We start from the raw sequence: 14361 nt of genomic DNA, 5'->3' as shown, positions 1-14361 counted from the left end.
GATGGGACCTGGATAAACTGACGAAACCAGAGGTTGTACAGAATTTCAGGGAGAGTATAATGGAAAAATTGACAGGAATGGGGGAAAGAAATACAGTAGAAGAAGAATGGGTAGCTTTGAGGGATGAAGTAGTGAAGGCAGCAGAGGATCAAGTAGGTAAAAAGACGAGGGCTGTTAGAAATCCTTGGGTAACACAAGAAAAATTGAACTTAAAAATATAAAAATGCAGTAAATGAAGCAGGCAAAACCGAATACAATCTTCTCAAAAATGAGATCAACAGGAAGTACAAAATGGCTAAGCAGGGATGGCTAGAGGACAAATGTAAGGATGAAGAGGTGTGTCTCACCAGGGGTAAGATAGATACTGCCTACAGGAAAATTAAAGAGACCTTTGGAGAAAAGAGAACCACTTGTATGAATATCAAGAGCTCAGATGGAAACCCAGTTCTAAGCAAAGAAGGGAAAGCAGAAAGGTGGAAGGAGTATATAGAGGGTCTATACAAGGGCGATGTACTAGAGGGCAATATTATCGAAATGGAAGAGGATGTAGATGAAGATGAAATGGGAGGTATGATACTACGTGAAGAGTTTGACAGAGCACTGAAAGATCTGAGTCGAAACAAGGCCCCGGGAGTAGGCAACATTCCATTAGAACTGCTGACAGCCTTGGGAGAGCCAGTCCTGACAAAACTCTACCATCTGGTGAGCAAGATATATGAGACAGGCGAAATACCCTCAGACTTCAAAAAGAATATAATAATTCCAATCCCAAAGAAAGCAGTTGTTGACAGATGTGAAAATTACCGAACTATCAGTTTAATAAGTCACAGCTGAAAAATACTAACGCGAATTCTTTACAGACGAATGGAAAAACTACTAGAAGCCGACCTCGGGGAAGATCAGTTTGGATTCCGTAGAAATATTGGAACACGTGAGGCAATACTTACCCTACGAGTTATCTTAGAAGCTAGATTAAGGAAAGGCAAACCTACGTTTCTAGCATTTGTAGACTTAGAGAAAGCTATTGACGATATTGACTGGAATACCCTCTTTCAAACTCTGAAGGTGGCAGGGGTAAGATACACGGAGCGAAAGGCTATTTACAATTTGTACAGAAAGCAGATGGCAGTTATAAGAGTCGAGGGAGATGAATGGGAAGCAGTGGTTGGGAAGGGAGTGAGACAGGGTTTTAGCATCTCCCCGATGTTATTCAATCTGTATATTAAGCAAGCAGTGAAGGAAACAAAAGAAAAATTCGGAATAGGTATTAAAATCCATGGAGAAGAAATAAAAACTTTGAGGTTTGCCGATGACATTGTAATTCTGTCAGAGACAGCAAAGAACTTGGAAGATCAGTTGAACGGAATGGATAGTGTCTTGAAAGGAGTATATAAGATGAACATCAACAAAAGCAAAACGAGGATAATGGAATGTAGTCGAATTAAGTCGGGTGATGCTGCGGGAATTAGATTAGGAAATGAGACACTTAACGCAGTAAAGGAGTTTTGCTATCTGGGGAGCAAAGTAACTGATGATGGTCGAAGTAGAGAGGATATAAAATGTAGACTGGCAATGGCAAGGAAAGCGTTTCTGAAGAAGAGAAATTTGTTAACATCGAGTATAGATTTAAGTGTCAGGAAGTCGTTACTGAAAGTATTTGTATGGAGTGTAGCCATGTATGGAAGTGAAACATGGAGGATAAATAGTCTGGACAAGAAGAGACTAGAAGCTTTTGAAATGTGGTGCTACAGAAGAATACTGAAGATTTGACGGGTAGGCCACATAACTAATGAGGAGGTATTGAATAGAATTGGGGAGAAGAGCAGCTTGTGGCACAACTTGACTAGAAGTCAATCTAACCAGCCCAAAAGAAATGTTTTCAAAACACGTTTTGTTCAATTTGACTAATATCAGTCTACATTAAAAATTACAAATCATGAAAGCATCGCATTACGTCCATCAACCAGAGGGGATATGAAATTCAATAAGCAAACAAAGTGTTACAAATGACATCAAAGTCGAATAAGTCTTTTTTTAAGTTTACTGCGTTCTCCTCCTCTTCGATGGGTATTATTAGGGCAATTTTATTGATATCCAGGAAGATTTTCTCCCTCTATCAGTCTTTTTGTAACTATTTTAGGTTTTTAATTTCCAGTTTCACTCTTACATTATGGGATATAAATAAATTATTTTTGTGAATATTTCGTAGCTTTATTTTGTAACATGTTGAATGCCCTGATTTAATCATATGCGGCATCCATATTCATATTAGTAACATAATAAGATGTTCTTCCGCTATAGAAATATACTCGCCGTTTAGGTACCAAAGTAATGAGCTTTAAAGTAGGAAGTAAATAACTATCTTTTGAGGTACAACAGTTTTTTAAGGACATCATATTCGCCATTGACTGTAGAAATTATTTATTTCACAATTACAGTTTCGGTCTTTGGACCAATTTGAAGTGGCACTGCAAAAGATTTTGCTTCATTACATGTCAGACTTAAAAATCGCCCGACATGTTTAGGTGTCATCTTCAAGAATAGGCCCTTTTACGGTAGAAAACATCTTTTACTGAGCCACTTGAAAATGACTCGAAGATGGAAACTACAATTGTGAAATAAATAATTTCTGCAGTCAAAGATGATTGTGATAACCTTTAAAAAAATCTACATGACTGTGATCCCCGATCGTGAGAAGTTAGTACGTTTTGTGTATTTCTCGGCATATTTAGTTCTTGGGGCACAACCTGTTTTTAAAGTCAACTAATCAGTTATATCGGAACTGGAGAGATTTGAATCTTGTCCCTCATACCCCACCCCATCCCACCTTGGAAAAGTTTCTGCGGGTGCCCGTGGTGGCCACTGTTACTATAAACAGTAACATCATTCTTAAGACTATTCTACAAATGTGTTACATTTTTGCTCACAGAGCTTTCACTGACTCTAAAACATTTCCGTTTTTATGTTTTGTAGGTCCACTGTCATTTCGCCGTTTTGTGTACTTTGTTTTAGTGTTGTGGGATGTCCTCATCTTTTGTCTTTTGTTCTGTCTTAATGATAATGGAATCGTCTGCTGTTACTTGGTTTTAGTGTTGTGGGATGTGCTCATCTTTTGTCTTTTGTTCTGTCTTAATGATAATGGAATAATCTGCTGTTGCTCTTGCTAATTCGTCCGTTTTCCAGGTGTTTCTACTAGGCCTTTTACAAATGTGATGTTCTGTTGTCTTCCCTGTCTTACCTGTCTTCTATTGTATTCCTTTGCCCTGTGTCAGAGGGGTCGCTTTGAAACTCTGAACGACATCTGGTTCTTTCAATTTATGCTTAATTTACTGTCTCTCTGCGTTCTTCAATTGTAATCCGCAGTTCATAACGAATAAATTAAAATTAGAGTCCCATCATTATATAATCAGTCTCAACTCTTCCAACGTCCCCATGTCACTCCCACTTTCGTCCACGACTCTTAAAACGGAATATTAGCGGCGAATAAATATTATTATGTTCTGTAGAAAATTCTACCGGCGGCTTTATCTTTCATTCCTTTCCTTCACATCAGTTCTCCCACTAGTTTTTCCTTTTGCTTTTCCTACTACCGTTTTCCATTCAACCACCACAATTATATTTTCGTCATCCTTAAGTACTTGAATAATTCCTCTATCTCATAACACGTTCATTTGATTTTTTCATCGTCTGTGGAGGTAGTGAATCATCGTCTGCGGAGGTAGTGAACGTATAAACCTGTACTATTGTGGTGGGAATTGGCTTCATGTCTCTGTTGGTTATGATAATGCGTTCACTGCGCAGTTCATAGTAGCTTACCGGTATTTACATTTTTTTATTCATTCTCAGGCCTGCTTCTTAATACCCATATTTGATTCTGTGTTGATAAACCCTTTACTAACCTGTTCAGAAGTTCTGTTCTTCCTGCAACCGCACTTCACTACCTCCTCACTATATCCAACAAACCAATCCATTTCCCTTTTTAAATTCTGTAACTGCCTTCTCGATTAATGGATTTAGCATTCCACGATCCGATCAGTAGAATACCAGTTTTATTGTTTCTGCCCACTACATCCTTTCGAGTTTTCATCTCCCATTGAATTCGAATGGGGGCCGTTTTACCTCCAGAATACTGTACCCAAGAGGATATCATCATCATTAAGCAGTAGAGCTGTAGGCCATTATAAAAAAAAAAAAAAACTAATGGCTGTAGTTTCCCCTCACTCTCAGCCGTTTGACGTAACAGCACAACACGGCCATGTAGGCTAATGCTCTAAGGCCAGATGAGTGAATCATCCAGATTTTTCCCCCTGCAACTGCTGAAGCGGCTGCTGCCCTTCCTTAGGAGCCACAGCTTACTCTGTCTCCTCCTCAGAAACCCACTGTTGTAGGTGCGCCTTTGTTTCGGCTATCTGTATCGTTACTGCATTTAACGCAGCCCACTTTGCCTTGGCCCATGGTTCATTTTGGGGACAAGTATGACTACTGATTTTCCTACTATTTACGTCATAGTCATTTCTAAATGTTGGATTCTATATTAGATGTAAGACTTTTGATAACACGTTTATGCTATTGAATGCCAGGAAGGGCTCTCAGTAAGGGAAGTGTCCAGGCGTCTCTGTGTGAACCAATGCGATGTTGTTCGGGCATGGAGGAGATACAAAGAGACTGGAACTGTCGATGACATGCCTCGCTCAGGCCGCCCAAGGGTTACTACTGCAGTGGATGACCGCTACATACGGATTACGGCTCGGAGGAACCGTGACAGCAACGCCATCATGTTCAATAACGCTTTTTGTGCAGCCACAGGACGTCCTGTTACGAAACTATGCGCAGTAGGCTGCATGATGCGCAACTTCATTCCCGACGTCCATGGCATGGTCCACCTTTGCAATCACGACACCATGTAGCGCGATTCAGATGGGCCCAACAACATGCCGAATGGACCGCTCAAGATTGGCATCACGTTCTCTTCACCGATGAGTGTCACATATGCCTTCAACCAGACAATCGTCGGAGACGTGTTTGGAGGCAACCCGGTCAGGGTGATCGCCTTAGACACACTGTCCAGCGAGTGCAGCAAAGTGGATGTACGCTGCTGTTTTGTGGTGGCATTTTGTGGGGCCGACGTACGCTCCTGGTGGTCATGGAAGACGCCGTAATGACTGTACGATACGTGAATGCCATCCTGCGAACGATAGTGCGGCCATATCGGCAGCATATTTGAGAGGCATTCGTCTTCATGAAAGTCAATTAGCGCCCCCATCGTGGACATCTTGCGAATGACTTCCTTCAGGAAAACGACATCGCTGGACTGGAGTGACCAGCATGTTCTCCAGACATGAACCCTATCGAACATGCCTGGGAGAGATTGAAAAGGGCTGTTTATGGAAGAGGTGTAACCATATCGGCAGGATATTGGCAGCCGGCCGGGGTGGCCGAGCTGTTCTAGGCGCTACAGTCTGGAACCGCGCGACCGCTACGCTCGCAGGTTCGAATCCTGCCTCGGGCATGGATGTGTGTGATGTCCTTAGGTTAGTTAGGTTTAAGTAGTTCTAAGTTATAGGGAACTGATGACCTCAGAAGTTAAGTTCCATAGTGCTCAGAGCCATTTGAACCATTTTTGAGGATATTGGCGAGGCATTCGTCTTCATGGATGACAACTCGCGCCCCGATCGTGCTCCTCTTGTGAATGACTTCCTTCAGGATAACGACATCGCTCCACTAAAATGGCCAGCATGTTCTCCAGACATGAACCGTATCGAACATGCCTAGAATAGATTGAAAAGTGGTTTATAGACGAGGTGACACACCAACCACTCTGAGGGATCTACGCCGAATCGCAGTTGAGGAGTGGGACAATATGGGCCAACAGTACCTTGATGAACTTGTGGATAGTATGCCACGACGAACACAGCGTGCATCAACGCAAGAGCACGTGCTACTGGGTATTACAGATATCGGTGTCTACAGCAATCTGGACCACCACCTCCGAAGGTCTCGTATATGGTGGTGTAACATACAACGTGTAGTTTTCATGAGCAAAGAAAAAAAAGGCGGAAATGGTGTTTATGTTGATCTCTATACCAATTTTCTGTACAGCCTCCGAAACTCTCGGATCCGAGGTGATGCAAAACTTTTTTGATCAGTGTATGTTGACGTTTGCTAGTGAAGTATACCACACAGTATCTGCTGACCGCTGAACGCTGAATTCGGTTTATTTGAGTAGTTCTAATGAACTTCCGGGAAGTTCTCGAGTTTGTAAATAAGAAAGATGAGCAGGGAGTAAAAGAAGGGAGTCAGAACAATGATCGCGGCTCTAGAACAAACTTTTAAGACATAAAATATCTCTTCGTCTGGCGTACTGGAAATAATTTACTGTATTATAACGAAAATACAGGAAACCTTTTAAATTATAGAACTTTATTTTATCACTGTAAACAGTTTCGAGACCTTAACGCACATAAGTGATATACAGAAAAGCTGACAGAAGCACATCTGTTTGCCAACGCTGGCTGTTCTTGTTTCGAGCAGACTGTATACAGCGTTTGTAAATTTTGCCCTTTTTTATGCGAATGTGCTGTGAGTGCGTGTAAGTGTCGCAACATGGGGTTGCCGCGTGCTTACGGTAGTTGCTCGTTAAAGCGTGCTCTTTTGGTAAATAGGTGCAAGAGTTGTGTCAGACTAGAAGGGAAAACAATGTCTTTCTGCTGTCTCTCGTCTTGACTCGTGTATTCACTGTCCCTATGATATGTTCCTGGAGTACACGAAGCTTCGGTTATTCCTCCTATTCACCTTCGTATTTTCATTGGTCATTAATTCGTGTTCGTCTTCACTGTTTATCTTTTGTTTTCTCTTTCTGACTTGGCTGCCTTTATAATCAGCAGTTGTAGCCATCTAACACTATTGTCTAGCGCTTGAATTTTGATGACCGTTACTTGTTTAGTCATCCACAAATATCTTACAATGATATTAGACATGCCAGTTTAATACAACAATAAAACATAATAAACGGTTATCAATCCTATAGCCTTACAACCTCTAATCGGTCAGTCAACTCATACAGTCTTTCGGCTGAAATCAGAATCATGTAAATACACTTGCCTTTCTGTTACATCCTTTTTGCATTCTCATTTGTCTGAAAAATTTACTCAGTGCAAGAAAATGCAAGAGGATTAGCATTTTCTGTAACAGATGTTGTGCACACAATTTTCCAGCAATTGTATTATACTCCGAACGTATACTATCAAATGAGGGAAATATTGACTTCTTTAAAGTTTATCCATCCTGAATATTTCAACCCCCAATTTTGTGTTTTTATGTAATCATTAACTGTAGATTATATATTCTTTAAGATGTATGCTTTAACTGCCACCTTACGTATTTTCGATTTAGTTATCTCTTTTATTTATTTGGAGAAATTGTTGCACGGTTCGATTCCTTGGTAAAAAATACTTTCCTGGTTTCTTTGTTTAGTGTAAGTCATGTCTGAACCCTGTCACAAGGTCGTTAAAACAGCTGTTAGTCTAATCGTTGCAACAGTTTTCTTAATCCGAATTGGACTGGTAGATGTTCCCAGATGGTGCTGTTATAAGCTCAACAATTTAAAAGGATTTTTTAAAGTGCCTTCTTGTTGTTTTTATTTATTATGCTCACGTTGCTTTTCTGTAGTTTGAATACTGTGGCAATATATTATGCACTTTGCAGTAAAAAGCTGACATTATAGATACAAAATTTGTGTACATAAGAATCGTGCATTGTTCCAAAGCTCTTGCTTTTGCACGCTAATGGAAGGACTGAGAGGGCATAACAAGCTGATCAAATTTTCTTTGATACTATATTTTTCTGCTCATTCCACTTCAACTAAAGTCACTAAAAATGCTGTATCTTTTAAAAAAGCTACAAAATTAACATTTAGATTTTATGTTCCGTCACTATACGTAATTGAAACAAATATGGTGTTGAAAGCAAATAGTATTACGCGTTTGTGTAGAGACATACACGATTACAATATGAGAAATAGCGATGACTGTTAACTGAGCAGGAAGCGGCTCAAATTAACCTTGAAAGTTCCCACAACTGTTGGAGCCATTTTAAATAATAAATTACTACTCACAATGAAATGCACTGAAAGAACATGTTTTCAGAAATAAATTGAGACGGTACATAATCTCTATATAACCTAAAAGAATACGTAGAACCTAAACAGCTGAGAGGATTCCCTTCAAACGAGAAATTATCAATACATCCTTATACTCACAAACCAGTAAGCATAAATGTTAATCTTGAGGTTGAAGGTCTTGTTGCCTCGGGCATGGATATGTGTGATGTCCTTAGGCTAGTTAGGTTTAAGCAGTTCTAATTTCTAGGGACTGATGACCTCAGATGCTAAGTTCCATAGTGCTCAGAGCCATTTGAAGCATTTGAAGGTCTTGCTTCCACGTTTACTTACAAATAAATTTGTATTTGGATGCGATCCGCCTTGAGCAAAACACAGTTCCTTTTTTCTTTCTTTTATTCACAAATGTTTTGCTGCAGTGACAACATCATTAGTGGGTTTTTATTTTCTTTCCAATAAACAACGGGAAAACGCGGTTTACTACTTCTAAATACAGGGTGATTCCGTGATGATTTTGCAAGCTTGCAGGGATGGTGGAGGAGTGTAAATGTTCCAGTCTGAGGTAACGGACAATGGTCCGGAAACGACCGAATCGAAAATTACGACGGGGCGTGACTCGTGCTTGGGTAGCTCAGATGGCAGAACACTTGCCCGCGAAAGGCAAAGGTCCTGAGTTCGAGTCTCGGTCCGGCAAACAGTTTTAATCTGCCAGAAAGTTTCATATCAGCGCACTCTCCGCTGCAGAATGAAAATCTCATTCTAGAAACATCCCCTAGGCTGTGGCTAAGCCATGTCTCTGCAATATCCTTTCTTCCAGGAGTGCTAGTTCTGCAGGTTCGCAGAAGAGCTTCTGTGAAGTTTGGAAGGTAAGAGACGAGATACTGGCACAATCGAAACTGTGAGGACGGGGCGTGAGTCGTGCTTGGGTAGCTCAGATGTTCGCCGGCACGGTAGCTCAGCGTGTTCGGTCAGAGGGCTGCTTGCCCTCTGTAATAAAAAAACTGAGTAAAGGAATCAACGATCCACTTGAACGGATGTCATGTGACGCCCGCCCAGACCAAACGCAACGAACAATACCTAAAAAAATGAAAAAAAGAAAGAAAAAAACGATGGTAGAGGACTTGCCCACGAAAGGCAAAGGTCCCGAGTTCGAGTCTCGGTCCGGCACACAGTTTTAATACGCCAGGAAGTTTCAATGACGTCATAGTTTGCTCGTAGATTTTAATGTCTTTATTTTCGAGTCATAGATAGTAAAGAGGTTATCTTCCTTGACGAGGCGTCGTTATTGTATATTGAAATAAGTGAATGAGTTTTTAAAAGTCAAGACTAGACATTGGTACAATTTTTGTCGGTTGTATGAATTTAAATCATTTGTTTGTTCCAATTCATTCGATACATATTTTCATTCGTAGTGAGTCTGAAATATTTTCAAGAATTGTTTTTCATTCTGGACAATTTTTTTTATTTTCCTTTGTTGGAACGGATTTATCTATCTTAACTGCAGCACGGGATACAAATATTACAGTTGTCGATTTTTTCACCTTCGCTAGTACTAGTATTACAGCGACATTTTTCAGTCGATAATAGTAGTATCGAAGGCAAGAAGACCGACATACGAGAAATTTGTTTCTCGTACTTCAGTCAACTGAAGTATAGGACAGTGGTGCTAACAAAGACGAAAAAAGCGACATATTAATCATTGACATCCTCTACCTCAGTTGAACTACGAAGGTAGTATCCTGTTCTTCAGTTGACTGAAGTACGAGATACCAATGTTGTGTATGTCGCTATTTTTCACGTTCGCTAGCACTAGTATCCTATTCTTCAGTTGGCCTATATAGGTCAACTGAAGTACGGGTACAAATTTTTTCTTAGGTCGGGTTTTTCGCCTTCACTACCACTAGTATCAACTGAAGAATAGGATGCTAGTGGTAGAGGAAGCGAAAAAAGCAACTACTGTAAAATTTATTCCGTAATGCAGTTGTCCCACATAGGCCAACTGAAGACTAGGAGAGTAGTGTTAGCGAAGGGGAAAAAGTCGACATACCTTACATTTGTATCCCATACTGCAGCTAACCTATTCATATCAACTGAAGGTCTTTTGTGCACCAGTATCAAATTCTTCAGCTGGGCTATATAAATCAACCGGAGAATAGGATATAACAACTCAAAGAAGCGATATACCTAACATTACGAAACTTCCTGGCAGATTAAAATTGTGTGCCGTACGGAGACTCGAACTCGGGACCTTTTCCTTTGCCTAACATTATGTTCGAAATATGGATGTACTTGATGTATATCTAACATCTGTCTTGCATTCCTTTGTTTCTCAACATTCGTCTTTGCTGATTCTAATCGAATCATGTAAGGTATGTGAATTTAAAGAGGAAACTCGGAGGAAGCTATTAGCCAATAAAACGAAAATCGATTTTTTTCACCCAAAATCCGATTCCGTATCCCCCGAGAGAGATTGAAACCAGACCAATAGACATCAACACAGACTAGTACTTCCCGGTTATGTCAGTTACATAAATATGTCTCCCGAAACAAGTGTTGGAACAGCTGTTGTGGCGAGGTGGAACGACTGGAATCCGGAAGGGGAATAGGACTAAATATCTATGATGTGACTATCATCAACTTGTACGCCACTTCAGGAAGTTCTCACTGAGCTGACAGGGCACGTTTCTTCAAAGATGACCTGATTAAGGGAAATTCCAAGACAGTTATTACTTGGAGGTGATTTTAATTGTGTTTTAAATCGAAAAGATCAGTTGCCTAATTTTAATTTCTCAAGTGAACTAAAACAAGTAATTACTGGTTTAGAATTAAAGGATATATGGAAAATCAAATATCCCTCCATTGTTGAGTTCACTTATGTCACGGCAACATCTCGTATCAGGATTGCTAGATAATATATTTCAACAAATCTTGAAACATCTGTGACAAAATTAGAAAACATTCCTACGTACTTCTCCGACCATTCAAGCGTCTTCGCTTGCATAAATCTAACAACACAGCCAGTTCGCCGATTCAGGAATCAGTGGAATTTGAATACTTGTTAGTAAATCATGATTTAGAAGACCTGATTAAAGGAACATAGGCAATAAGCCTGAGTGCTCGTAGTAGATATGCCACTGCTATCGACTGGTGGGTTAAAATGGCGAAGCCAGACTTGAGGAAGCGCAAGAGAAATGAAATGCACTATAGAATATTACTATTCCGTTTTGAGAGATCTATAGGATCAGGTCTCAGCCGGTTCCTCACTTCGGATACAGACATCAAAAAAGTCAAAACCAAGTTACTTAATGTCAAGAGAAGACAAATGGAAGGGTTGAAAATAAAATCGAAGGCAAATTCGGTCTCAGAATGAGACTCTGTGCGCCTCATCACCAAAAAAAAATCCCCAGGGCCGGATGGTCTGACAGCAAAGTTTTACATCCGTTACTGGCCAATAGTAGGTGCGAAAATTACGGACATTGTAAATGAGGTTATTCAGGGTAAAATGATTCCGGCTGAGTTTAACGAGAGTAAAATTGTTCTGGTGCCAAAAAATATTGGAAACAAAGATTTACATAATTTTCGTCCAACTTCACTGCTGAATTCTGATTATAAATTAATAGCTAGAATAGTAAACAAGAGAATTTCATACTTCATAGATAAAATTATTAGTCAACATCAGAACTGCGCGAAAGGCAGAATCATTTTTCAAAATCTAGCAGAATTCAGGGATATCATTGCAATAACTTCTGTAACAAACATAAAGTTTGGTTTTTTTAGATTTTTATAAAGCGTTTGATGTAGTAAATCATGAATATCTGCTACGGACGTTGAAGAAATTAGGTTTCAACGATAGGGTAATATAGTTGATAAAGATCATAGCAACTGGAATAAATGCTAAAATGGCGGTGAATTGTCAACAATCCCGGCCGATACAAATACAACGAGGTGTTCCTCAAGGAAGTCCTCTGTCCATGTCGCTCTTCGCCATTTCACTGGAACCTCCGACATGTCCAAGCTAGATTAAGAAGCTTAACACTATCAGGAAACAAAACAGTTATAAGAGCCTATGCTAACGATATAGGGGTCGTTATAAGGAATAATGACGTGGTAACCACGCTAGCAACAGTGACTGATTCGTACTGTAGAGCATCTGGAGTCAATGCAAACGAAAAAAAAGTAAGATGTTAAATCTCAGAGGTTTTGATAATATCAACGTCGAGTGGGCAAGCTTATCCGACAACATAAAACACTTGGGATCACCCTGACTGCATGTCCCTTGAAAATGACGGCTTAAATTGGAAAGTTGCAGCAGATAAAGTGCAAGGAGCCATTATAGAGAATGGAACTCGATATATGAACCAAGTTCAAAGAACAAAGTATATCAACTCATGCATCCTTGCTAAAGCTTATTATACTGCCCAGCTGTTTCCAATACCGAGAATGATAGCGACGAGAATAGTGTCCATAAAGAGCAGCGAAGGACAATCCGTACGGAATTGCTTGCTCGTTACAAGGCTGACCATGCAGCTTCCCAGTTCCAATTGTCTGGCGTAATGAAGGATACACTCCACGGGAAGCAGTACGTTGATGATGGGGAAGTTAGTGTTGCTGCAAGACATTGGCTCCGACGTAACCTGTAGAGTGGTACCATACGGGGGTACAGGCCCTCCCAGTAAGATGGTGTACAGCCGTCGCAATGAACGGAGATTATGTTTAGAAATAGTGTTTTGTAGCCAAAAGAATGGGGAATCCAGAATAAAACCAACCCACTTACAGGAAAAATTATGTGTTACGTTACTTACCAAACGACCCTCGTATTAACATCAGTTCCGTCTCCATTCTGATGTGTGGATCTATATATGCATTTTCCAGTCATCCGAATTTTCTCTGTTCTCCAGATTATTAAGAAGTACTAATTATTGAGCATTACTAATTTCAAAACACTGTTTCTGGGCATAGCATGGGGTTCTCCATGAAGCGTCGCTGGTTTCCCGGGACCCCGCGGCAGCCCTAAATAGGTGTTCGTGGACCAGGCGAGAGAGGCTGTGCGGCTGTTTTCGCGAGCCGACCCTGGAGGCTGTGCCTCCCAGCGGGTAGCCTGCGGAGATGCAGCCCATAACGGTGCGGCGAGCGCCTCAAACACGCCGCGAGGGACAGCGGCTGCAGGTGGGGCGGGGCTGAGGGAGCCGCCGGTCTCCGCACGCATCGTGGGCCGTCAATGCCGGCACAGGTAGAGGCCGCGGGCCTCTGGGGTACCCAGGGGTCACTGACACGCACAGCCGATACATTGACAACAACATTCCATAAATTACAAATGCCCCACGGAACAGAAACTTCGCAAGGAAAATGTAAGGTATTCCGGGGGTATTGTAGTATTGATCATAGTGGTTGTTGTGGTCCGAAGACTGGTTTGTTGCACTTCTCCGTGCTAGTCCATCCTGAGAAACTCTCGTCATATCAGATAACTATTACAACCAGCGCCACGTGAACCCGCTTACAGGAGTCAAGCCTTGGCCTCCCTCCACAACCCCCCGACTCCCTCCAGTTTCTTTCATTATCACTTTAAGTATTCCTGATACCTCAGGATTTGTCTTATCAATCTCTCCTTTCTATGAAACAAGGTCTGGTGTATATTTCTTATGTGCCCGATTAGTTGATTACCTCTTTATCAATTACTCGATCTACCCATTTAATCTTTAGATTTCTTCCGCAGCATCAGAGTTCAAAAGTTTCTATTCTTATCTTTGTACTTTATCGACACATTTCACGCCGGCCAGTGTGATAAAGCGGTCCTAGGGGCTTCAGTGTGGAACCGCGCCACCGCTACGGTACAGATTCGAATCCTGCCTCGGGCATGGATGTGTGTGATGTCCTTAGGTTAGTTAGGTTTAAGTAGTTCTAGGGGACTCATGACCTCGGACGTTAAGTCTCATAGTGCTCAGAGCCATTTGAACCATTTGACACATTTCACTTCAACCTAAGATTAGTCTCTAGACAATACTTCCAGAAAAAGACATCCTAACACTTAAATTTCTTGTGCAAGGTGTTCGGGGTATAAATTCAGATATATTTGATGATAAATGAGGACAGAGTAGGCTCGTGTCTCTAGTTACATGGGACTAGAGCAAATAATTAATCCTGATTTTCCCCTGGGCAGTAGGTAAGGTGTTGAGGTGTGGGAGTGTCAACGCAAGACAGTAGGTCAATACCTACAGACGTCGTACACTTGATGATGCAGTAACGAC

The sequence above is a fragment of the Schistocerca serialis genome, chromosome 1 (genome assembly GCF_023864345.2).
Source record: "Schistocerca serialis cubense isolate TAMUIC-IGC-003099 chromosome 1, iqSchSeri2.2, whole genome shotgun sequence".
In the NCBI taxonomy this organism is placed as follows: Eukaryota; Metazoa; Arthropoda; class Insecta; order Orthoptera; family Acrididae; genus Schistocerca; species Schistocerca serialis.
The sequence above is the reverse complement of the archived record's forward strand: the minus strand, read 5'-3'. Positions refer to the sequence as shown.